This window comes from Lepus europaeus, chromosome 1, assembly GCF_033115175.1.
Source record: "Lepus europaeus isolate LE1 chromosome 1, mLepTim1.pri, whole genome shotgun sequence".
Taxonomy (NCBI): Eukaryota; Metazoa; Chordata; class Mammalia; order Lagomorpha; family Leporidae; genus Lepus; species Lepus europaeus.
Genome location: NC_084827.1, coordinates 55,202,835 through 55,227,506, shown reverse-complemented (window position 1 = coordinate 55,227,506; position 24,672 = coordinate 55,202,835). Strand labels below are relative to the sequence as shown.

The following is a 24,672-nucleotide window of genomic DNA, read 5'->3' as shown; positions in this document are numbered from 1 at the left end:
GAAGCTTGTATGTTGGAAAGTTTATAAGCATTTGCAGCCTTGAAGTTCATGTTTGTGGTGTGTCTTGCAGTGAGTGGGTCATGAGACCTTGATAAGTGGCTGTTCATGAATAACAAGTGCCTTGACTAATTTTCTCTGCGGGATTGCATTGGCAATGGGATGTGCAGAGTGTTCTGCCTTCAGCTTACTGTTCTGAGGTCAGCTCAGCCAGCTGGCCAGAGATAGCATGAGTTGTCAAGGACTCTTCTGTGACTGTGGGCAGTGGCATAGAGGAGATCTTTTGGGTTCTAGAGATTAAGGCTCTTCATGCACCCTTGGTGGGAAGTGTGAGGTGAAGGGGTAAGGGTTCTGTGGCCTAAATGAGTTGTGAAGATTGACCATTTTACCATTCAAAGACTGTGTGGGTCTTCAAGTGCTGAAGAAGTATCATTCTCTTTTTCTGCATACTTCCTTGTCCCTTTTACTTTGTCAGGAGGATGGTTGCTGTGGATCAAGGTTGAACTGGAAGGAACTGTGGGCAGTGTGTGTACCTACTAATAGTTGCTGTGGACATTGTCAGGGGGCTTACAGGAGCAGAGTTTTTGGTGCTTTCTCATTGACTCAGTCTTCTGAGATTGGTTTGGGCTTGGAAAGTGGTGCTTACAGAATTCCCTTATTTGCTATAGTGTAAGCTCTATTTTCCAGATATATTAAACCTCAGCCTCTCATCTAAGGGCAATCAGGCTTTATACTTTAAGGATGTTGCCTAAGGCCCTAATATTTCACTTACAGTGGGATATAGAATTTATCCTTATCTGTCTTTGGAAACTGAGCTAATATTCTATTTCATTCATATATTTATTCAGTTAGTTTAAGTTAACAAATGCTTCTTTATGTTAACAAATTGCTGGATGGTAGGAGTGTTAAAGGGATGAAAGGTGATAAGAGAGTGAGTGTAGCCATTACATTTTTGAGGGCTGTGAAGTCACCTTGTCTGTGTTTGAATCACATCCCTACTACTTTTTCCATGTGGGTATTAAGATGTTTCTGGCTGACAATAACTGAAAGCAGATTCAGTTGACTTAAAGTGACTATGAGGACAGTTTCTTAGATAAATCCTGTACTAGTTAAGGCCATGACCAAGAAGAAGAGCATCTTCTTGTATCTTTTACTTGTATCTTGTATCTTCCCAGCAGACTTCTAAATGCATCACATTGGCCAGAGTAAGTTTGGATGTCTGTTCTAGCACAGCGGGAAGATGGAATGGATAGCTGTAATTGCTTTCATCATGCTTAGTCTACTTCAATCATGATCTTAAGGAGGGATTCATTCTCTCCCGAGTGAAGCATCTGGCCACGTGAAGGGCGGGTGGATATTAGAACAGGAAGGAGAAAGTTGGAGGTGGGACTAGGTTAACATGGATGTTAAATTAATGAGTCTGCCACACTGCATGAGCCAGCCTTGGTTTCCCCAAGTGAGAGTGTATGAAGTTACCACACGTCTGTCACATAGTAAGCACTCAGATGTTAGTGGCTGTTATTAACACATACTTCCTGTCTTCCAGGAGCTCATAGTCAGGTATGGGGGGGACTAATAAGTAGGCAGATGATCACATTGCAATATGATGTGTGCAGTAATAGAAATGCAGAGTCCTATAGGAATACAGAATGAGAAAGAAGTAACACTGCCTAGAGGAATTCATGATTTTGAAGATTGGGTAGTTTTTCCAGAATAGCATCTGCAGGGTCACAGAGAAGGGAAAGGTTGACACTTGACCCTTCGTGAAGTAATTCCTAAGCAGAGACAGTGATGTGAAGGAGTATGAGGAAGACAGGGTTTGCTAACAACTTGCCTGTAATCATGGACAGTTCAGTTAACCTGTTTGTGCAGTGCCGATATACAGAGAGGCCATGTCTTGTGGTTCTGAGCTTACACAGAACTGACCAGCCCCTGGTGTAAGTTCTCTTAAGTGTTGGGATGGTCTGCTGTGTTCACAGCAGGAACCTAGAGCCAAGAACATAGTATTTGCTTAACAAGCATAGTGAACTCAGAACTTAGACTACTTGGCAAGTGTTGCTGTTTACTTTGCTGAAATCTGGAAGCTTATCTTTTCACACTTTCCCCCTTTTCAAAATTTTTATTTATTTGAAGGGTGGAGTGATAGAGGTCTGTCTGTCTATCTATGTATCTTTCACCCATTGGTTCACTCTCCAAATGCCCACAACAGCTGGAACTGGGCCAGGCTGAAGCAGGAGTCTGAACAGGGACCCAGCTACTTGAGCCATCACCTGCTGCCTTCTACATTATGTATTGGAATGAAGCTGAATCAAAGAGGAGTGGACACTCCAACCCAGGCACTCCAATATGGGATGTGGGTATCCCAGGTAGCATTTAACCACTGAGCCAAATGTCTGCCCCTCCACCTCCACCCCTATTTTTATTAATCATTGAACAAGATTTCTCATCAGAGTCTAAGGTATGTTTTATTTGACCTTTTTTTATACAGTATGGATTGAAGGGATTAATTTTATATTAAGAAAGTTTTGGAGCTGGGCTTTTAAAATTTTCTCTCTCTCTCTTTTTTTTTTTTAATGATTAAGGACTAATGAGGTAATAAGAGGAGAAAGGGGAGGGAGTAGTCCTGGCCTTCCAAAACAGTGATGCTGGTGTTACTTCTTCTCTTAGCAGAAAGGTAGATGAATGCTAGCACAATGTCTTAGTTTCAGATATTTGGCTGATGTGTGAATAACTGTACCTTTTAGTATTTCTTAATAGGTAGACAATTTGGATGTGGTATTAATTGCAGTTTAATAGCTGCCATTCATTTCTTACTATGTGTGAAGCATTTTATTTGTCTTACCTCATTTACTCTGTGCAACACCCCTGTAGGGTAGAGGATGGTATCCTAATTTTACACGTGAGGTAACCAAGCCCCAGAAATACAAGGTAATTTCTGCTAGTGATCATGCAAATGGGATTTAAATACAGGTCTCTCTAATTCTCTAGTCAGTGTTCCTTTTATAAGAACAGGAGTCTGCAAACTTCTTCAAGGCCAGACACTAAATACCTGTATTTTAGGCTTCATTTCCCATATGGTCTTCTTGAAATATTCAGCTAGTCTGGGCCATTGTATTGCAAAAGCAGCCAGTTAATGCATGAGTGAATGGGCTTGGCTGTGTTCCAGTAATTCTGGACTTACATAAATGGGATAAGGGCTGCTTTGGCTCTTGGACTGTGGTTTGCCTACCTCTGCAGAAGCGCATTGAGTGCCTACTACATATCATGTAGGTAACACTTTTTCCTCAATGGTGGGAACCGTTGGGGATTCATCTGGGAGAAGAGTAGTAAGGTGGTTCTTGTACCATGTAGTGCTGAGGGCTGTGCAGTTGGTGTCCTCTATGAGACACGTGGTTGTTCTTGTCAGTATTCACTGTGCAATGCAGGATACTGATATTTGCATAGTGTTTACACTGTTATTTTAAGTCATCCAGAGACGATTTAGACCATTCTATCTTAAGAGCCCTGAGCATCTGCAGATTTTGATGTTTGCTGGGGTCCTGGACTCAGTCCCCCTTGGGTGTTGAGGGATGAGGAATGGGAGGGAGCATTAGTTTATATTAAATAGAGTACGATTTGTTTTTGGACCACCTTTAAAAATTTTTTTTAAATCTGTTTCTTTAAAGATTTATTTTTATTTGAAAGGCAGAATGGGAGAGACAGAGACAGGGAGAGAGATATCTTCCATCTACTGGGGTTTACTTCCAAAATTGTTGAAACGGCTGGGGCTGGGCCCTGCTGAAACCAGGAACCAGGAGTGTCAACCAGTTCTCCCATATGGGTGTCAGGGGCCCAGTGCTTGGGCTGTCTTCCATTGCTTTTCCAGGCACATTAGCAGGGAGCTGGATTGGAAGTGGAACTGCCAGGACTCTAACTGATGCTCATATGAGATGCCACTGTTGCAGGCAGTGGCTTAACCCACTATGTCACAAGGTCAGCCATTATTCTCACTGATGTCAGTTTGAATTCTGTTAGCCTACCACCGATCAGCTACAATGAGCTGGCTTTGGACTTCTGGGCTAGCATAAGTCATCTTGAGGGTTAACTGGTTATTGAAATAATTATAAATCCAGAATACTACTAGGGATACATTGCAGGAGTGCTGTTCCATCTGGAGGGACTTGTGAAGTGACCTGGAGGGAAAGAGGAAACTCAGTTCACGAGCCTTCTCTTCTAGATTACTCATGTGTTAAAAATAAAAACAAGCTCAAGTTGTAAATATGGCTGTTCTCATGGACCTGATCTCCTTTCCTGTTTATCTTGGTTCAAACCTGAAGCAAGGAGGGGCTAGAGGGGTAGATTCCTGCATGTATCATCCACCATTCTGTGGAAGGATGACCCAAGAGTGATGTGTCCTGGATGGGGGCGCCCTGGCTCTGGCCATTGGAGACAGTAAAGGGGTTCAGGTTATGCAGCTCTCCCAGGTTCTCGACAGCTCTTCACTCTGCTGAACATTGCAGTACCACACTGCCTGGCACCCTCACCAGCCCAAGCAGTTGCATCTTTAGTGGGCACAGTGGAAACAGCTTCCTGGAGGACCTGCTGCACTTGTGAATGTGGTCCCACAGTCCTCCACAGTTTCAAATCCGGAATTCTTTGAGAGTCAAGAGTTTTTCAAAGCTTTTGTCATTTGCCCTGAGGTCACCTGAGACGAGATGACTTACAGTGTTTGTTTACCTGCTTAGGCATGTTTCACTGCAAAAATATTAAGATGTTTGACTATGGGTTTATTGCCCCAAATTCGTTCAAGGAGTTATTACATATACTGTATGCACTATTTTACCTTCTTGAAACCTGAGAAATTTGTGTTCTAGATCACATCTGATCTGTGGAGTTTTAGATTAGCAATTGTGGACCTACGTTTAACATTGTACATGAATAATGATAGCCCAGGACTATGACACATTTACTGTGAACCAGAAATTACATTAAGTACGTTTTCCTTTTTTAATAATTGCTTATAATTACTCTTTGGGGGTCGATATTGTTATTCCCATTTTATAGATGATTCTCAAAGAAGTCACGTAACTTGTTCAAGGTGACAGAGCTACTAATTAAGGTTTCTGGAACTTGAACTCATTAAATGCTCATGATATAATAGATGCTGCACTGGGAGCTGGGTGTAGACAGTGGGGCAAGCTCCTACCCTCGCACTGCCTGGCCAGGTCTGTCTAACCTGGTATGTGTGAACTTCATTCCTATGCACCTTTGTCTCAAGGCTGTGCTGCCTTGTGTTTGAAACTTAGGATCCCTGTTAGCTAGCACTTCCTGTGTCTCTGCTGTAGGGATCTGTATAGTCTGACTGGACAGATGGGGAGGGCATAGGAGAGCACAGTGCATGATTGCACAGTGTGGGATAATGAAATAATTCAATGCTAAATGGTATCATAAGAATGTGCATAAGGGTACTTCAGAAAGTTTGTGGACAAATGAAATGAAAGGTAAGTTTATTTTTGTGTGAAAGTTTTTGAAATCCATGCATTGTTTTTTCTCAGTGCACATTTTCCATCCAGTTTTAAAGTCTCCTCTTATGGAAGTTGTAGTGTAGAAAAGGGAAAAAAAATAGGTATGCTTAGTTGGAGAGACATTATAACAGAGAGGTGGAATTAAATGGGGCGGTGAAGAATCAAAAGGAGTTGCAAAGGGTTCTCAGAGCCTCCCTTTCTGGGCAGCCCTGTCTCTGGGGGCAGTGTTCCCCCTGGATCAAGTGTGTTTATGGCAGGAGGGGAATGTGTTGTCAGACAAGGGGCGGTCCTTTCATTTCCCTCTCCTATCTCCAGAATCTTGGCTCTCATTGAGGTTTGTATTCCCCCTCTGTGTCCTTGAGAGGAGAGCCAGAAAAGATTATTGGATTCAGATTAAGTGACTTGTTTCCTTTTCTGGCAGTCTGCTCAGTGCTGCCACCAGGTGATGCTTCCCTTCAGAGATTTCCTTCTTCCCAAGCTTTCTTTGTAGTGTGGTCCTGGTGGCTGGCTGCAGGAGCTGAATTTCTCTGGTGTTGTGTAGAGAAGCTACAGTAAGCTGCCTTAAGCACAACAAAGAACAGCAGGAAAGATTACTTAGGTAGATTGCCAAGTGAAAATGGTGTCCCTGTTGTGTGTAATTAATGTCATTTCTTCCTAAATAAATAATTAATTTATTTATTTTGACAGGCAGAATTAGACAGTGAGAGAGAAAGACAGAGAGAAAGGTCTTCCTTCTGTTGGTTCAACCCCCAAATGGCTGCTACGGCCGGTGTGCTGTGCCGATCCAAAGCCAGGAGCCAGGTGCTTCCTCCTGGTCTCCCATGAATGGTGCAGGGCTCAAGCACTTGGGCCAGATTCCTTCCCAGGCCACAGCAGAGAGCTGGACTGGAAAAGGAGCAACCGGGACAGAATCCCGCACCCCAACTGGGACTAAAACCTGGAGTACCGGCGTTGCAGGCGGAGGATTAGCCTAGTGAGCCTCAGTGCCGGCCCACCCATAGTATTTTAACCTGAGATAATGATTTTATTGTTTATATCAGAGAAAAAAGATGGAAAGAATATTTATGTAAAACTGACCACACCATACATGATATTTTGAAAACTTTTTTTGTCAGGTTTAATATTATGCCATGATTATCTTTGCAATCAATAAATTGCATTCCTTATGAGAGTGAAAATAACTTTAATATTCTCTTCTGTAAGCGCTAGGCCACTGTTGCTTTATCTATGATTGCTAACATCTAGGCTGTTTCTTGCCATAGCACCACTGCATCAAACATCCTTTATATATCTTTCTGACCCCCCTCTCCCCCCCATGAGCCTCTCTGTTGCAGGTTATGCAAGATAAAATTGTTAGGTCAGAGTTTCCAGATTTTCTACCTGCCAGAGGTGTATGGGTGCCTTCTTTCCAGTCCTGGGTGCTACCATTTCTTTTGATACTTCCTGGATGAACAAAAGATACCTGTGTGTGGCCAAAAGCAATATTGGAGAATATTTCTGCTTCTTAACCAATCAGCTAAGAGAAAATCTTAAGAGGAAACAAAGTAAATAATTTTATTTCTGTTAATTTCATTTCCTTCTTAATTGACTGATGAAACTAAGTTCTGTTTGGGGTATATTAAACATTAGTGGGGTGCAGTGGGTTAAAGCCTCAGCCTACAGGGCCGGCATCCCATATGGGCACTGGTTTGTCTTGGCTGTTCCACTTCCTATCCAGCTCTCTGCTATGGCCTGGAAAAGCAGTAGAGGATGCCCAAGTCCTTGGGTCCCTGGACCTGCATGGGAGACCTGGAAGAAGCTCCTGGTTCTGGCTTCGGATAACTCAGCTCTGGCCTTTGCAGTCATTTGAGGGGTGAACCAGTGGTTCACCTTTCTGTCTCTCTGGCTCTACCTCTGTTTGTAACTTTGTCTTTCAATAAATGGTCAATAAATAAATAAACAAACATTAGCACAGGAGATGTGAGCCCTAGAAGGAGGGAGTCTTATCAGACCTCAATGGGATATACTTTCAAATAGACTAGTGAGGGTGGGTGTTTGTAAATGGTGTCATTTAATTCCATCCCCTTTATTCCTTCCACAAAATGAGAATAATATTGATTTATCTCCCAGGAGAGTTATGAGTGAAATAAAACCATCAAACTCCATTTCTTTGGAATGTTCTTTTCTTTTTCTCAAATGCTTTTACAGCTACTATAGCCTAAATGTCAGCTTGTCTTAACTGGGCTAAATCAACATGGTAAATAATGCTGAAGAGGTCATAATTTTGTTTTTCTTGGGTAGTGAGGGGTTATTTAATTCTTTGTATGGTTCTAGCCTAAGCTAAATAATGTTTTTGTTTGTTTGTTTGTTTTAAATTAGCTGTGTAAAGAAAATGACTCTTAATCTTTCCTCCCATGGGAACTAAGCCACAAGGACTTTGTATGGAACAGACACTCAGTTGAAATCAGTTGAAACTGGAAAGGGGTCTCTGGACGCAGCACTGGGGATGTGGGTGGAGGTGGAGTGTGCCTCCTTTGAGCAAGGCTCCTCAGTGTTGCCCTCATGTCCAGCATGACCCTGGCTCATGAGCCTCTTTTTTCCCCCCAGCTTGGAGTGGAACAATTGTAAATCCCTAAACAAACCACCAAACCCTTGACCTACTCATTGTGGTCAGGGAGGCGTCGCTGCGCCAGGAGATGGAGGACTCTTGTGTTTATCCATCACAAGATGTTAAGAAGTTAAGAGGAGGATGCGGTAGGGGAAAGAAAAGGAAAAGCTGCAGACCCAGGTTCTAACCTCTGCCTGGAGCCCCAGTCTCCTCTTTCTCTTTAAGGTCCCATTGTGTTCTCTCAGGGCCAGGTCTTTGCTCCTGGAATAATTTTAGCCAGGCAAGCTGCTTTGACAAAAGTTTGTTCAGAGCAGGAGAGAGAAGGTCTGCTGTTTTTCACAGCAGGTATCATGCTATGGAAGCACTCTCTGTTTCTGTCGTTGTCCCTCTGTCTTCCTCTGTCATTCTGCCTTTCAAATAAGTAAGTAAATAAATAAATAAATCTTATTTTAAAGTATTTATTATTTAAAATAAAAATTCAAATATCAATGTAAAGTATTTAAAATAAAAACCAAAAATATTTAAAATAAATTTAAATTTATAATGTTTTAAATAAAAATTATTTTAAATAAATAAATCTTATTTACAGAGAGGTCCCTCAAGTCTGTTGGCTCACTCTCCAAGTGCCCTCAAAGGCAGGACTGGGCCATGCCAAAGCAAGAAGCTGGGGATTCAGTCCAAGTTGTCTCCCACATGGATGATAGAGACCCAACTACTTTTTTTTTTTTTTAAAGAATTATTTATTTGAAAGTTGGGCTTACAGAGAGAGGTAGAGCCAGAGAGAGAGAGAGGTCTTCCATTCTGCTGGTTCACTCCCCAAATGACCACAACAGCCAGAGCTGAGCTGAGCTGAAGCCAGCAGCCAGGAGCTCCTTCCAGGTCTCCCATCAGGTGCAGGGGCCCAAGGCCTTGGGTCATCTTCTACTGCTTTCCCAGGCCATAGTAGAGAGCTGGATCAGAAAATGGAGCAGCTGGGACTCGAACCAGTGCCCATAAGAGATGCTGGCGCCGCAGGCTGGGGCTTTAACCCACTGCACCACAGCACCAGCCCCAGACCCAACTACTTGAGCTACCACCAGTGTCTCCCAGAGTTTGCATTAGAAGGAAGTTGGAGTCAGAGCTGGAGCCAGGTATCCTACCCAGGTACTCTAACAAGGGATGTGAGTGTCTTTACCTCAGGTTTTACCTGCTAGGCTAAATGCCCATTCCAGTATCACTGGGATTTCTATATATATGTATTATTCTTAGCTCCTACCATGACTCCCAGAGATTGGTTAGCCATGAGACTCCTCTAGGTTAAGTAACATTCCCTGGAGAGCATTGTTAGCGTTTGATTGGGAATTGAATGGGAGTCAAAGTCAAAGCCACTAGTCCAGCTGATAGGTATAACTTTGCTCTGTAATCACAATGTTTAGGTAGTACTGAAGGAAATGAAATAAGCCTTGAATTTCCTGCTAGGCTAATAGTAGTGAGTGGTGTGTTTAAATTTTTAGTGAAAAGAAATTAGCACAGTGATTGGGTAACAACTTGGTGTCCACAGGAAAATAAGAAAAAATGTATGTAATCACTTTAGGTGTATTCCAACAGTGGAAGAATAATTTCAGTTACCTTGGAACCAACTTTAGAAAGAAAATATGTATTTATTTTTTACTTAAAAACTAAAGAGCCTCTTGGGGAGGAGAGAAATTAATCTGAATATCCCATTTTTACTAGCACCTGAGAGTCTTTGCTCTGTAGTCACCTTTGTTAGATGAAGTCTGCTTGGGAAGAGCATCTAAATTAGAAGTTCAAGGTCAGCCATGGAAGCTAGCTGTTATTAGAGTACACACAGGTAAACAAAATGAATCTACCCTGTTCATGCTTTTGGTATTAGAGGTCAAGAGAGGGATCTGAATGGACGGGTGAGATAAGAGAGGATGCTTTTTGACTGATTGAGGGCATGGCCTTTAATTTCTAAGAGGTTTGAAGAATTTATGATTCATTGTTTGCTCATTCCAAAGTCCCAGTGATATGGGTGAGATTTTTGTTTTCATGCAGGAATGTAGCTCTTGGCAGTGGCTTTGCATCACAATGGCTTGAAAATAACCAAGTCCTTTGGAACCAGATTGAGTGGGCTCTGTGGATGTGTTGTATGTCCATGAGAGAAATACGTGCATGATGATTAAAGTGTCTCTTGAAATAAGAAATGATGACTTTCAAATTGTGAAATATGGAATGGCCAGCATTAGGAGATTATTAAGATATTATGTATGTAAGTATTTCCATACATTTGTGCAAGTGAATATATACTTTGCTGCAAATGTAGGTTTTTTTTTTTCTTTTTTTTTTTTGGACAGGCAGAGTGGACAGTGAGAGAGAGAGACAGAGAGAAAGGTCTTCCTTTACCATTGGTTCACCCTCCAATGGCCGCTGCGGCTGGCGCGCTGCGGCTAGCACACGGCGCTGATCCGAAGCCAGGAGCCTCTCCTGGTCTCCCATGGGGTGCAGGGCCCAAGCACTTGGGCCATCCTCCACTGCACTCCCAGGCCATAGCAGAGAGCTGGCCTGAAAGAGGGGCAACTGGGACAGAATCCGGCGCCCCAACTGGGACTAGAACCCGGTGTGCCGGCGCTGCAGGCGGAGGATTAGCCTATTGAGTCACAGCGCCGGCTGCAAATGTAGTTAAAGTTTTCAGTGATATGGGGAAATGGTAATGGAACAATGTATAATGTAAAGAATAGGCTAGTGCAAAATTTGTATTGCTACAAGATTTCAACTATGTAAAATATGTAGGAAAGCAACTTGGTAAAGCTGTGAAAATGTTAATAGTAATCTTCATGATAGGATTATGGTTAACAGGTTTTCCTTTTGTCTTACTGTATTTTCTGAATTTTGCAATAGACATACATTATTTTATTAACAGAAATTGAAACTTTTCTTTAACCGCATTTGAGAAGATTTTTCTTAGTATATGATGAGGATGATAAATGATCTGTGTTATCTGCTACATCTAGAAATAAATGGAAATTGGATTTGTTGCAAATAGTGAAGTGTTAGGTATACAGTTGCATAATTGAAATTAAGGATGTAATTTACAGTTGGTAAATTTAAAATTTAAAATTCTTTAATTTTTTTAAAAATAATTCACAATTTCTTAATCTTTCTCTAGGAATCATGGTCATACTTATCTTATTTAAAATGTGAGTGAGAGGGACCAGCGCTGTGTGTAGCTGGTAAAGCCGCTGCCTGCAGTGCTGGCATCCCATATGGGCACCAGTTCGAGTCCTGGCTGTTCCACTTCTGCTATTGCCTGGGAAAACAGTAGAAGACGGCCCAAGTCCTTAGGTCCCTGCACCCAAATGAGAGACCTGGAAGAAGCTCCTGCCCCCTGGCTTATCATCGGCTGTCTCCGGCCGTTGCAGCCATTTGGGGAATGAACCAGCAGGTGGAAGATCTCTCTCTTTCTCTCTCTCTCTTTCTGCGACTCTGCCTTTCAAATAAATATATAAATCTTTAAAAAAAAATGTGGGTAAGACCAAGCAATATTACAGTTAGGATCAAGGATTCACTAAGCATATTCAACTACTTCAGCCCCACTTAAAATTTTTTTTTTTTTTATTTCTTTTTACTTATTTGAAAGGCAGAGAAAGAGATCTGCCACCTGCTGGTTCACCCTCTAATTGCCCCCAAAATCTGGTGTTGGGACAGACTTGAGCCAGGAACCCAGAACTCAATCCAGGTTTCCATGTGGCTAGCAGAGACCTGAGTACCTGAGCCATCACTTCTGCTTCTCGGGGTACATATTAGCAGGAAGCTGGAATTGGAAGTGGAACTGGGATCAAACCCAGCCACTCACCTTAGTGAGATGAGGTTTCCCAAGCAGTGTGTTAACCACTGTGCCCCACTTCTTTTCTCGTAATTTTTCATCTGGTTGCTTTAAAAAGTTAAAAACCTGTAGAAAATCTGTTACTGCATTTAATATGCAAACTGTTTTAATAAGTTTTGCCAGCCACATGAGCAAACATTGATATGAGTTTAGCTTATTTTAATGGCTTCATTTACTAGTTTTTATATTTAGCTTATTTTGTATGGTAATTGCTATAGATTTTCTTTCTTTTTTTTTTGCCTCAGAATTTTGAGATAGAAGATTGTGAAATATGCCATGGCCAAATGTTCAGAGTTGATTAGTAATGCAGTCAGAGGAGCCAAATTTGGCTCTTTGGTTTGATTTCTGCTTTATAGTAGAAGCATCAATTCAGGAGGAAAATGCTTGTTTTTATCTCTCTCAATGCAAAATGGTAAATATGGAGTTGAAACATATGCTTTATGTATTTCAAGCCTCTTAGAGTGGAGATCCTTTGACTCATGAATGAATGCATTGGGTGTTCCAGCCTCAGTAGGAATTATCATTGGCTAACCAGGGGTTGTGGGTGTTAGGGATAGTTGCTGAGGTAATAGGTTTCTTTGTGAGAGGATGAAGATGTTCTGGAATTTGATAGGGTGATGGCTGTACAAGTTGTGCATATACTGTAAGTTACAGAATTGTTCATTTTAAAAGGAACAGTGTTATGATTTGCAAATGTTATCTCAATTTTTTAAAAAGGAGCTAGAAGGAGAAGGGATTCCATATGTGTGAGAAAGCAGTCTAGCCTCCATTAACCCCTTGGGTCCTCTTTAATTTACAAAGAAGCTAGTCCTGGGAGAATACTGAATTTTTATAGGTGTTTGATGTGAGAGTGAAAAAGTCATATGATTAAATGATCAGCCTACCTCTATAATGTTATAAAGTCACATTTTAAGGACATCAATAAAACTGTAATTTCAGAGTTGCATTTCAAAAGGTACATTATGGGGATATATTAATGAAGAGTGAATTCTATCTTAAAAATGAAATGAATAGTATTAATTGTCAATAAATAACTGAGAGAGAGAGAGAGAGAGAGAGAGAGAACGTGGGTTTTGGACTCAGATGAAAGTTTTTATTGTGTGTGTTTTAGGAAGCAACCACTTATTATGGTTACACTTATTATGGTTTACACTTGCTATATTGCAAGTGTAAAAAAAAATAAAAAGAACTCAGATTTTTTAATGCTTCGTTGTATGCTAGATCTTCTTTTTTCAAAGATATTTCTCTCTGTTTTTTAAGATTTAGTTATTTATTTGAAAGGCAGATTTACACACACACACACACACACAGAGAAAGTCTTCCATCCTCTGATTCACTCCCCAAATGGCTTCAATGGCCATGCTAAAGCTAGAAGCTTTCTCCAGGTCTCCCACATATGTAGCAGGGGCCCAAGAAATTGGGCCATCTTTTGCTGCTTTCCCTGGCCCATTTGATTAGAAGTGGTGCAGCTGGGACTTGAACCAGTGCCCATGTGGGATGTTGGCACTGCAGGCAGCAGCTTTACCCACTGTACTGTAGTGCTGGCCCCTGCATGCTAGATCTTTCAATAATTACTTTCAACAGAGTGACAGAGAGTGAGACAGAGAGATCTTCCATCTGCTGGCTTGATGACACCCATTAATTTTTTTTTCATATTTATTTCTTTAATGTATTTGAAAGGCATAGAAACAGAGATGAGGGGAGGTGGGAGAAAGAAATTTCCACCCCTTGGTTCATTTCTCAAGTGCTTGCCACAGTCTGGGTTGGGCTGGGCTGCAGCTTGGAATTCAATCCAGATTTATGAGGTGGGTGGCAAGGACCCAACTATTTGAGTCTTTACCAGTGCTCCCCAGGTTTTTATTATTGAGAAGCTGGAATCAGGAGCTGGAGCCAGGAATCAAACTCAGGCACCCCGTATGTGATGGAGGGGTTCCAAGCAGCAGTTTAACTGTTTCTGTAAATGTTCACCCCCACTTCTGTTTCCTGTTTTGTAACCATGCTTGTTAGTTGCTAGTGTGCTCAACCATTTGCTGCACACTATCAGGCCTATGTTGTCTACTTGTCCTGCTTTTGATGATGGGAAGATAGAACAGTGGGTTTAGGTGTTCGCCACTCCCATCCCTTGTTACACATTTGCCATTCCAACCTTTCACTTAATGTTTTAGCAGCAATTGGTGATTGTTGTCTAAGTTAATTATTTTTTGATTAATTTATTTATTTGAAAGTCAGTTACACAAGAGAGGAGAGGCAGAGAGAGAGAGAGAGAGAGAGAGAGAGGTCTTCCCATCTGATGGTTCACTCCCTAATTGGCTGCAACAGCCAGAGCTATGCCAATCTGAAGCCAGGAGCCAGGAGCTTCTTCCTGGTCTCCCATGTGGATGCAGGGGCCCAAGGACTTGGGCCATCTTCTACTGCTTTCCCAGGCCATAGCAAAGAGCTAGATCTGTAGTGGAGCAGCCGGGTCTTGAACCTGCGCCCATATGGGATGCTGGCACTTCAGGCCAGGGCGTTAACCCACTGCGCCATATTGCTGGCCCCTAAGTTAATTATTTCATTAGATAGTTTTTCTTTTTTATGGAATTAAAGATTTTTTTTTTTAAAGATTTACTTATTTATTTGAGAGAGAAAGAGAGAGAGAGATCTTCCTTCCATTGGTTCACTCCCCAAATGGCCGCAACAGCCAGAGCTGAGCCAATCCAAAACCAGAGTCTCCCACGTGGGTTCAGGGCCTCAAGGACTTGGGCAATCCTCTGCTGCTTTCTCAGGTGCATTGGCAGGGAAAGATTTACTTATTTATTTGAAAGAGTTACGGGAAGGGGTGGGCGCTGTGGCGTAGTAGGCTAAGCCTCTGCCTGTGGCACTGGCATTCCATGTGGGCTCTGGTTCTAGTCCTGGCTGCTCCTTTTCCATTCCCATTCTGCTATGGCCTGGGAAAGCAGTAGACGATGGCTCAGGTGCTTGGGCCCCTGCACCTGCATTGGAGACCCAGAAGAAGATCTTCTATCCACTGGTTCACTCCCCAAATGACTGCAACAGCCGAGGCTGGGCCAGGCCCAAGCCAGGAGCCAGGAGCTTCTTTCAGGTCTCCCAGGTGGGTGCAGGGGCCCAAGGACTTGGGCTGTCCTCTGCTACTTTCCCAGGCCTATTAGCAGCGAGCTAGATTGGAAGTGGAGCAGTTGGAACTTGCACCAGTGTCCATATAGGATGCTGGCACTGCAGATGTCGGTTTAACACACTACACCATAGCACTGGCCTCATTCCACAAGTTTCAGTTTCTCATCAAATCTTATTTCTTGATGTTTAGGCCAGAACAGAGCCTTCTTTTTTATTCCTTCAGACCTCTCCTCTGTAGCATATACTATGCCTTAATTTATTCTGTGACCACATTTAATTTTTTTTTAACTTTTATTTAATGAATATAAATTTCCAAAGTACAGCTTATGGATTACAATGGCCCCCCCCCCCCCATAACTTCCCTCCCACCTGCAACCCTCCCCCTTCCCACTCCCTCTCCCCCTCCATTCACATCAAGACTCACCTTCAACTCTCTTTATATACAGAAGATCAGTTTAGTATATCTTAAGCAAAGGTTTCAACAGTTTGCCCCCACATAGCAACACAAAGTGAAAAAATATTGTTGGAGTACTAGTTATAGCATTAAATAACAGTGTACAGCACATTAAAGACAGATATCCTACATGATATTTTTTAAAAATTGATTAATTTTGTATGCAATTTCCAATTTAACACCATTTTTTTTCCATTTTCAATTATCTTTATATACAGAAGATCGATTCAGTATATGCTAAGTAAAGATTTCATCAGTTTGCACCCACACAGACACACAAAATAAAACATACTGTTTGAGTACTAGTTATAGCATTAAATCACAATGAACAGCACATTAGGGACAGAGATCCCACATGAGGAGCAAGTGCACAGTGACTCCTGTTGTTGACCCAACAAATTGACATTCTAGTTTATTGCGCCAGTAACCACCCTAGGCTCTCGTCATGAGTTGCCAAGGCTATGGAAGCCTTCCAAGTTTGCCGACTCTGATCATATTTAGACAAGGTCATAAAAGACAGGGTGAGGATAGTAACCAATGATCCTAAGAGTGGCATTAACCAGGTCTGAACAATTATACAGCATTAAGTGGGGAAGAGGACCATCAGTACACACAGGTTGGGAGTAGAGCCATTGGTGGTAGAGTAGATGTTATGATTATGAAGGAATGAGGACCAAGTGCGCTAGACAGGGTCTAGAACAAAGGACAGAGTCATTATTAGAGGAGCTAAGAAAGGTGCTGTCTAAGCTACATTTAAGTTTTCTGATTGAGAGGCAAAAAGAACCTGACAGAAGGGGCTTGATAATAATCTGGTGGGCTTTAGGCCTTGTAAGTTAAGAGGTCCAGACCTACCTATCTCTTCACATGGGGTATATCCTAAGGGAGGTGTGAACCTCCTAGGGGGAGGCACTCTGTTGACTTTCATTACTTAGCTGGCAAAGGCAGGTGGCATCTCTAACAAGAAATTTACAGTTCTGCCTGCAATGTTGCTGACCCTACTTGGCCATCCCCTCAGCTGCAGTGGTCACTTTGGAAATTGGGCTGAGTGAAGGGCTTTTCAGCTTAGAGCCAATAAGATCTGTGGCTCTGACGTGGGCATCCTTCGACTCCAGGGCAGGTCCATTTCCAGTGATCCAACTTTTGGCAGAGCTGCCAGGGCTCTTCACAAGCTGACTTCTGCTGAAGCCCAGGCTTACCACATTGAAAGCCACTGCAGTAGACTTGCCTGTTCCCACTCCACTTTTAAAAAAGTAATTTTACCTGTAATACCTTGCCAGACACCTTGCCACACAGGAGTTGTTCAGTAAACTGTCTAAGAACTGTCTAAAACTCCTAACATTTGTTCATGGTATTCTGTGAGAATCCATAGCTGGTCAGTTTTTTTTTTTTTTAAAGATTTATTTATTTGAAAAGCAGAGTGACAGAGAGATATAGATAGATCGAGCCATCCATTGATTCACTCCCCATACGACCAAAACAGCCCCAGCTGGTCCAGGCTAAAGCTAGGAGCCAGGAACTCCATTTGTGTTGCCCACGTGGGTGATGGGAACCCAAACAGTTGAGCTATCATTTGCTGCTTTCTGAGGTACATTATCAGGAAGCTTGATCAGAAGTTAGAGCAGCTGAGATCTGAACTTTGATGGGGGCTGCAGACATCCTGAGCAAGGAGTGCCTTAACCCAGGGTGCTAGCATGTGTGCTTCTCTGAGATTTTTTTTGATAGTCAAATTTAACTGCTGTACTTGAAGGAAGATTGTATAGAGCCTTGCATTATGGAGGCCTGTCCTTCAGGGCTTCAAGGGTTTGCTTAGGGCTGTGCAGTGCTCTAAGTAACATCATTTTCATTTGTGGATGAGAACCTGCACCCTCTTGGTTTTACCTATACCCTCTCTGTAGCTCAGAGCATGAAACTTCTCAGTGGGTTTTTTTTTTTTAAGATTTATTTATTTATTTGACAGGTAGAGTTACAGACAGTGAGAGAGAGAGGGAGAGAGAGAGAGAGAGAGTGAGTCTTCCTTCCATTGGTTCACTCCCCAAATGGCCGCCACGGCAGGCGCTTCGCCGATCCGAAGCCAGGAGCCAGGTGCTTCTTCCTGGTCTCTCATGTGGATACAGGCACCCAAGCACTTGGGCCATCCTCCACTGCACTCCTGGGCCACAGCAGAGAGCTGGACTGGAAGAGGAGCAACTGGGACTAGAACCTGGCACCCATATGGGATGCTGGCACCACAGGCGGAGGATTAACCTAGTGTGCCACCGCACTGGCCCCTCAGTAGGTTTTGAAGCTGCGTTTATTTATGTGAATTCTGCTGAGATGACACTGCCTGAATAATATTAGCCTGGATTGTTTTAATCCCCCTCTTTTCTGCTCTCCTCCCCTCCCTTCTCTCCTAGTAGGAAATTAGACTTTTCCTGTTGGCATTTCTGAGTGGAGCTGTAACCCTTATTGTAGCTCACCTCCCTCTGGCAGGCAGACTTGGGTTTGTAAAATGAAGAGCAGAGATAACAATGCCTGCCCTACCCACTTAGAGGGCAGTGGAAAGGTGCAGACAGATGGATTGTGATTCTTTTTTTTCCCCTTCCTTTCTCCCTTTTTAGTGGTCTCTCAGAAACCAAGACATTTCTGTTTTGTTTTTGCCTATAAGCAGTCAGCTCCAAAACTTCCCTTTTAGAATGTGTTTTTATTTTCAACAATTTACTTATTTTTAATTGACAGGAATTTTATCTATTTATTGTGTCAACATATTTTGAAATATGTACACATTGTGGAATGACCAAATCAAGCTAGTTGACATATGCCCTGTCTTACATATTTACCATTTTTTTATGGTGAGAGTACGTTCCATGAACTCTCAGTGATTTTCAAGGGTACAACATGTTGCTATGAACAGTAGTTACTGTGCTGTGCAGGGGACCTCCCATCTAACTGAAATTCTGTACCTGCTGACCAGTGTCTTCCCAGTTGCCCCTTCCCCACCTGCTCCACTTCTGGGGACCATCATTCTGCCTTGTACAAAGCTTCTGTTTTTTGTTGTTGGTCCAGTGTGTGACCAAAGTAAATAGTGCTTCATGGTTCAGAGCGGCCCCCTGGCTCTTTTAAAGAATCCTCTTCTTTTTGTGAAAATTCACATAAGTTGTATGAAATAATACAGAAAGATCCCTTGTATAAATGCTCAGTTTCCCCACATGGTAATCGAACTTAGTATAATATCATAAGCAGGAAGCTGACATTAATAGAGATCAACAGTTTTACTCAGATTTATCTAGTTTTATTTGTGCTTGTTTTGACCTGAAATGTTTCCTAATCCAGCATTTCAGATTAGTAGTGATATGGTAACAGGGACAAGTGCCACATTTGATGTGAGAGAATTAGCTCAAAGATTAAGGAAAAATATTTTTTTTTTACCTCCCTTGAATATAATAATGCAGATCATGATTCTTTTGGGCCAAGTAGTACAATAACACATCTAACAGATAGTTTTAAGAATAACAAACTAATTTATTAGCATATACATTTCTGACATGTCAAGGAAAAAGACTTTAAAGCATTTTTAAAAAATGTTTATTTTTTCATCTACTTGAAAGGCAGAGGCTGGCGCCGTGGCTCATGTGGCTAATCCTCCACCTGTGGTGCCGGCATCCCGGGTTCTAGTCCCCGTTGAGGCACCGGGTACTAGTCCGAGTTGTTCCTCTTCCAGTCCAGCTTTCTGCTGTGGCCCACGAGGGCAGCAGAGGATGGCCCAAGTGCTTGGGTCCCTGCACCCACATGGGGAACCGGGAGAAAGTACCCGGCTCCTGGCTTTGGATTGGTGCAGTGCCGGCCTTGGCGGCCATTAGGGGAGTGAACCAACGGAAGGAAGACCTGTCTGTCTCTCTCTCACTGTCTATAACTGTACCTGTCAAATTAAAAAAAAAAAAAAAAAAAAAAAAAGAAAGGCAGAAACACACACACACACACACATACACACAGGGAAAAAAGAGATCTTTTATCTGCTGATTCAATCCCCAAATGCCTGCAACAGACAGGGATGGACCACACCAAAGCTAGAAGCTCAGTGGCAGGACCCCAAGTACTTGGGCCATCTTCTGCTGTCTCTCAGGATGCCTTGGCCGGAAGCTGGATTAGAAGAGTAGTAGCTAAGACTTGAACCAGCACTTTGATAGGGGAAGCAGGTCTCGCAAGTGGCAGCTTAACCTTCTGTCCCACAATGCCCTCTCCCACAGAGTTTGATTTTTTAAGTGTGAGTTGTTTCTAGAGAATTCCAAATATAAACATTATGATATTATTGTATGTAAGGTTCCAGTGAAGGAAATCTAGAGATAGAAATTGTAGTTTTGACATTATAGAAGAAATACTTCTCTGGTCACAGCCCCACTTTTTGAAGGGGCAAGCTGGGCTTTCAGGACTGTACTGAAAAACCTGTGCTGTCTGATGGAGGATGTGCATGGCTGATTGGCAGCTTGGTAGATCATTAAGAGTTCATTAGATTCTGTCTGCACTTATTGGAAAATGAACAATCAGGCATGTGTGGCTTTATCATGTTACCCAAGTACTCAGCACAAATGACTTTAGCCACAGATATTTTTTGCATTGAAAAGGAAAACCTTTACTAGCCAAGAGAAGATCACCTTTATCTTTATGAAACAATGCTCTATGGAGTGGTGCACTACATTCTGGCCTGCATTTTGGGCTTAGTCCTTCCTGCCATCATAGTGGTAGCCTCAGACAACAAAAAGAAGGGACAGTTTTTGATTTGTTAAAAGATTATACCAGCTGTCCATTTCCTCTCTCAGAGGGGCTAGGAAGGAAGGGAGAAAGGGGTAGAAAGAATAAGAAGCTAGAGGATTCTTGGAAAGAAGTGCCTGCATTGTTAGTGATATTTAGACACTTTTTTTTTAAAGAAAGCTTTTATTTAATAAACTTCTTTTATTTATTTGAAAGAGTTACACAGAGAGAGAAGAGGCAGAGAGAGAGAGAGAGGTCTTCCATCCGATGGTTCACTCCCCAATTGGCCACAATGATCAGAGCTGAGCTGATCCAGGAGTCTCTTCTGTGTTTCCCACGCAGGTGCAATGGACCTGGGCCATTTTCTACTGCTTTCCCAGGCCATAGCAGAGAGCTGGATCGGAAGAGGAGCAGCCAGGACTAGAACCAGTGCCCGGATGGGATGCTGGTGCTTCAGGCCAGGGCTTCAACCCACTGCACCACAGTGCCGGCCGCAATAAATATAAATTTCGTAGGTACAGCTTTTGGATTATAGCAGTTTTTCTCCCCATACCCACCCTCCTACCCCCAAACCGTCCCACCTCCTACTCCCTTTCCCATCCCATTCTTAATTAAGATTCATTTTTTAAAATATTTATTTTATTTATTTGAAAGAGTTATGTAGAGAGGTAGAGACAGAGAGAGAGGTCTTCCATCCACTGTTTCACTCCCCATATGGCCGCAATGGTTGGAGCTGAGCCAATCCGAAACCAGGAGCCAGGAGCTTCTTCCGGGTCTCCCACTTGGGTGCGGGGGCCTAAGGACTTGGGCCATCTTCTATTGCTTTCCCAGGCCATAGCAGAGAGCTGGATTGGAAGTGGAGCAGCTGTGACTAGAAACTGCGTCCATATGGGATGCTGGCACCTCAGGCCAAGGCTTTAACCCACTGCGCCACAGTGCTGGCCCTAAGATTCATTTTTAATTATCTTTATATACAGAAGATCAACTCTATACTAAGTAAAGATTTCAAAAGTTTGTACCCACACAGACACACAAAGTATAAAGTACTGTTTGAAGACTAGTTTTACCATTAATTCTCATAGTACAGCTCATTAAGGACAGAGATCCTACATGGGGAGCAAGTGCACAGTGACTCCGGTTGTTGATTTAACAATTAACACTCTTATTTGTGGCGTCAGTGATCACCCAAGGCTCTTGTCATGAGCTGCCAAGACTATGGAAGCCTCTTGAGTCCACAAACTCCAACATTATTTAGACAGGACCATAATCAAAATGGAAATTCTCTGCTCCCTTCAGAGAAAGGTACCTCCTTCTTTGATGGCCCCTTCTTTCCACTGGGATCTCACTTACAGAGATCTTTCATGTAGGTCATTTTTTGCCACAGTGTCTTGGCTTTCCATGCCTGAAGTGCTCTCATGGGCTTTTTAGCCAGATCTGAATGCCTTAAGGGCTGTTTCTGAGTTCAGAGTGCTGTTTAGGGCATTTGTCATTCTATAAGTCTGCTATGTGGCCTGCTTCCCATGTTGGGAGTACAAGCAGCTGTGAGATATTCATGTTCATCCCTGTTTTACAGGTGAGGAAACAGGCAGGTAGAGGAAATAATTCTTCCCAATATTCCATAGCTAGTAAACAGCAGAGTTGAGGCCCCATGTCTGCCCTCTTAACCCCTGTGTGATGCTACATGTTGATGCAGTGTGAAAACAAGGTTGCCCATGGTGAGCCTCCCATGCACTCATCTTTCTGAACCATTAAGTGGATTCTGTCACTTCTCAGTCTAACTCTCTCCAGGGTCTTCCCATTGTACTTAGAATAAAATTAAAACTTTCTGCTTTCTAGAGCAGTTGACTTAGTGCCTGTGGCCTGGGCCTGTCTGTCTCCTGGCCTTCTTCCCAGCCCTGCTGCCCTTTATTGTGCTCTACCACGCTCTTTCTGTCTATGGATTATGCTTTCGAGGCCTTTCTGAAGGATGCTCTGCCACTCCTGGATCTTGCGTTGTCAGCTACATCTTACTACTAGGGTCACAGCATAAGTTTGCCTATTAGAAGTCTTCCCTGACTTCCTGAGCTCAGTCTCTGTTTCCAGCCAGTTACTCTATCCCTGGCTGACATTCCCCTCCCTTGAATGTAAGTTTCTTTTCTTTTCTTTTTTCTTTCTTTCTTTTTTTTTTTTTTTAATTTTTGACAGGCAGAGTGGACAGTGAGAGAGAGAGAGACAGAGAGAAAGGTCTTCCTTTGCTGTTGGTTCACCCTCCAATGGCCGCCATGGCCGGCGCGCTGTGGCTGGCGCACCGCGGCCGGCGCACCGCACTGATCCGAAGCCAGGAGCCAGGTGTTTATCCTGGTCTCCCATGGGGTGCAGGGCCCAAGCACTTAGGCCATCCTCCACTGCACTCCCAGGCCATAGCAGAGAGCTGGCCTGGAAGAGGGGCAACCGGGACAGAATCTGGTGCCCCGACCGGGACTAGAACCTGGTGTGCCGGCGCTGCAAGGCGGAGGATTAGCCTGTTGAACCACGGCGCCGGCCCGAATGTAAGTTTCTTGATGGCAGAAACCTTGCCTGTCTTGAACTGCTGAGTTTGTTTACCTAAACAGTGCTTGGGACATGCTGGCAAATAGTTGAATACAAGGAGCTGAACTTTTATGTCTCTGGAAGGACTTTTCCCAAGAGCAACCTTTCATACCCTCAGATTTAAAGATGTTGTACAGTGAGGTAAGCTGCTCACAACATTGGCATCCCATATTGGAGCGCTGATGTGAGTCCAGCTGCTCCACCTTCTATCCAGCTCACTGCTATAATACACCTAGGAAAGCAATGGAAGATGGCCCAAATGCTTCAGTTCCTTGGGAATCGAAGGGAGATCTGGATGGAGTTCCAGTTTCCTGGTTTAAGTCTGGCTCAGCCCTAGCTGTTGGGGCCATTTGGAGGGTGAATCAGCGTGTGGAAGATCTTTTTGTCTTTCTCTCTATCTCTCCTCTATGTCACTCTTCCTTTCAAATAAATAAATAAAATAAAGTATGTGACACCAGCTCAGGATAGCACAATGCTAACTTATCATTTCTATGCTTCAAATTCTATTACATACCACTCCCCCTCCCCCCAAGCTAGAACCTATTGAGTTTATCATCTCCAGTGTCTTTGCAGTGAGGACAAGTATAGGACAGGTGGTTATCCCTCTGCCTTGCAGAGTCCTGGAAAGCAATTTGGACTTCAGCTCAGCTCAGTGACTAGCTTGTTACAGTGTTTTTGAGACATCCATGAAGTGTAAATTCTAGAATATTCTTTTTTTTTTTTTTTAAAGATTTGTTTATTTATTTGAAAGGTAGAGTTAGAGAGAGGCAGAGGCAGAGGCAGAGAGACAGAGGTTTTCCATCTTCTGGTTCACTCCTGGCCAGGAGCTTCTTCCCACGCAGGTGCAGGTGCCCAAGAATTTGGGCCATCTTCTACTGCTTTCCCAGGCCATAGCAGAGAGCTGGATAGGAAGGGAACAGCTGGGACTTGAACCGGCACCCATATGTGATGCTGGTACTGTAGGCAGCAGCTTTACCCGCCATGCCACAGCACCGGCCCCTAGAATATTCTTATAATAGACCTCTCAAGTATATTTTAGTAGATTTCCACCAGTCAAATGCGCACATTTGGAGTCAGTCCTCATTTCACTGGGAAGATCCGTCTTCAGGTAGATTGTTCCCTTCCTTCAGCTGTGAGCCTGTTGTTTATTTAGGGTTGGGTGTCCTTGCTAAAGTTGTGTTGCTGCTGTTGGAAAAATGTTTCTTTCATTTGTTCTTTTGCCTGTTTAGAATATAACATATTCCTTATCTGAAATCCAAGGCACTTTGAGTTTTCAAAGGATCATCTGTTATCTGATTGTACGGGGCCAGCATGGGTGCTGGATTTTGGCAGGTAGAAGTGAACAGTTCATGTGGCTGGCACAGGCTGACCAAGTTCTACTTGGATTGGGCTGTGGGTTGTATGCAGTGACTCCCATGCACGAGGAAGAGGTCAGGAGGGTACGGCGTAGCCAAGTACTTAGGACAGGTCCTGCCCACATCAGTGCTCAAATATTTGTTCAGTTACTGAATGAAGCTGAGTATAATGAGAACAGCTAACGGTCATCAAACCATTCTATATATCAGGCCTGTGCTGAGTCCTTTTAGACAAATGATTTCATTTTACCCTGTATCCATCTTGTTAGTTGGCTGTTGTAATTCCCCTTTAATAGGGACAGATTAGTGCTGGCATCTGAAACTGTGCTATCTGTGTTCAGAAGCCAGTCTGTTTCCCTGAATTGTGATTCCTAGATATGTTGGTGCCAGACTTCAGGGGACAAGAGTAGCATGCTAGAGCAGTCTAGCTATCGTTCAAGCAAGTGGGGAGGGTTCATTGAAAGTTTTTTTTTTTTTTTTTTTTAAAGATGTGTTTATTTATT

At 43.0% G+C, this 24,672-nt stretch overlaps 1 protein-coding gene across 1 annotated transcript in view; it reads left to right on the top strand.

The window, feature by feature from the left end:
* Positions 1–24,672, top strand: part of CLASP1 (cytoplasmic linker associated protein 1) — a 291,310-nt gene that overhangs the window by 34,566 nt on the left and 232,072 nt on the right. The gene's annotated exons all lie outside the window — the stretch shown is intronic.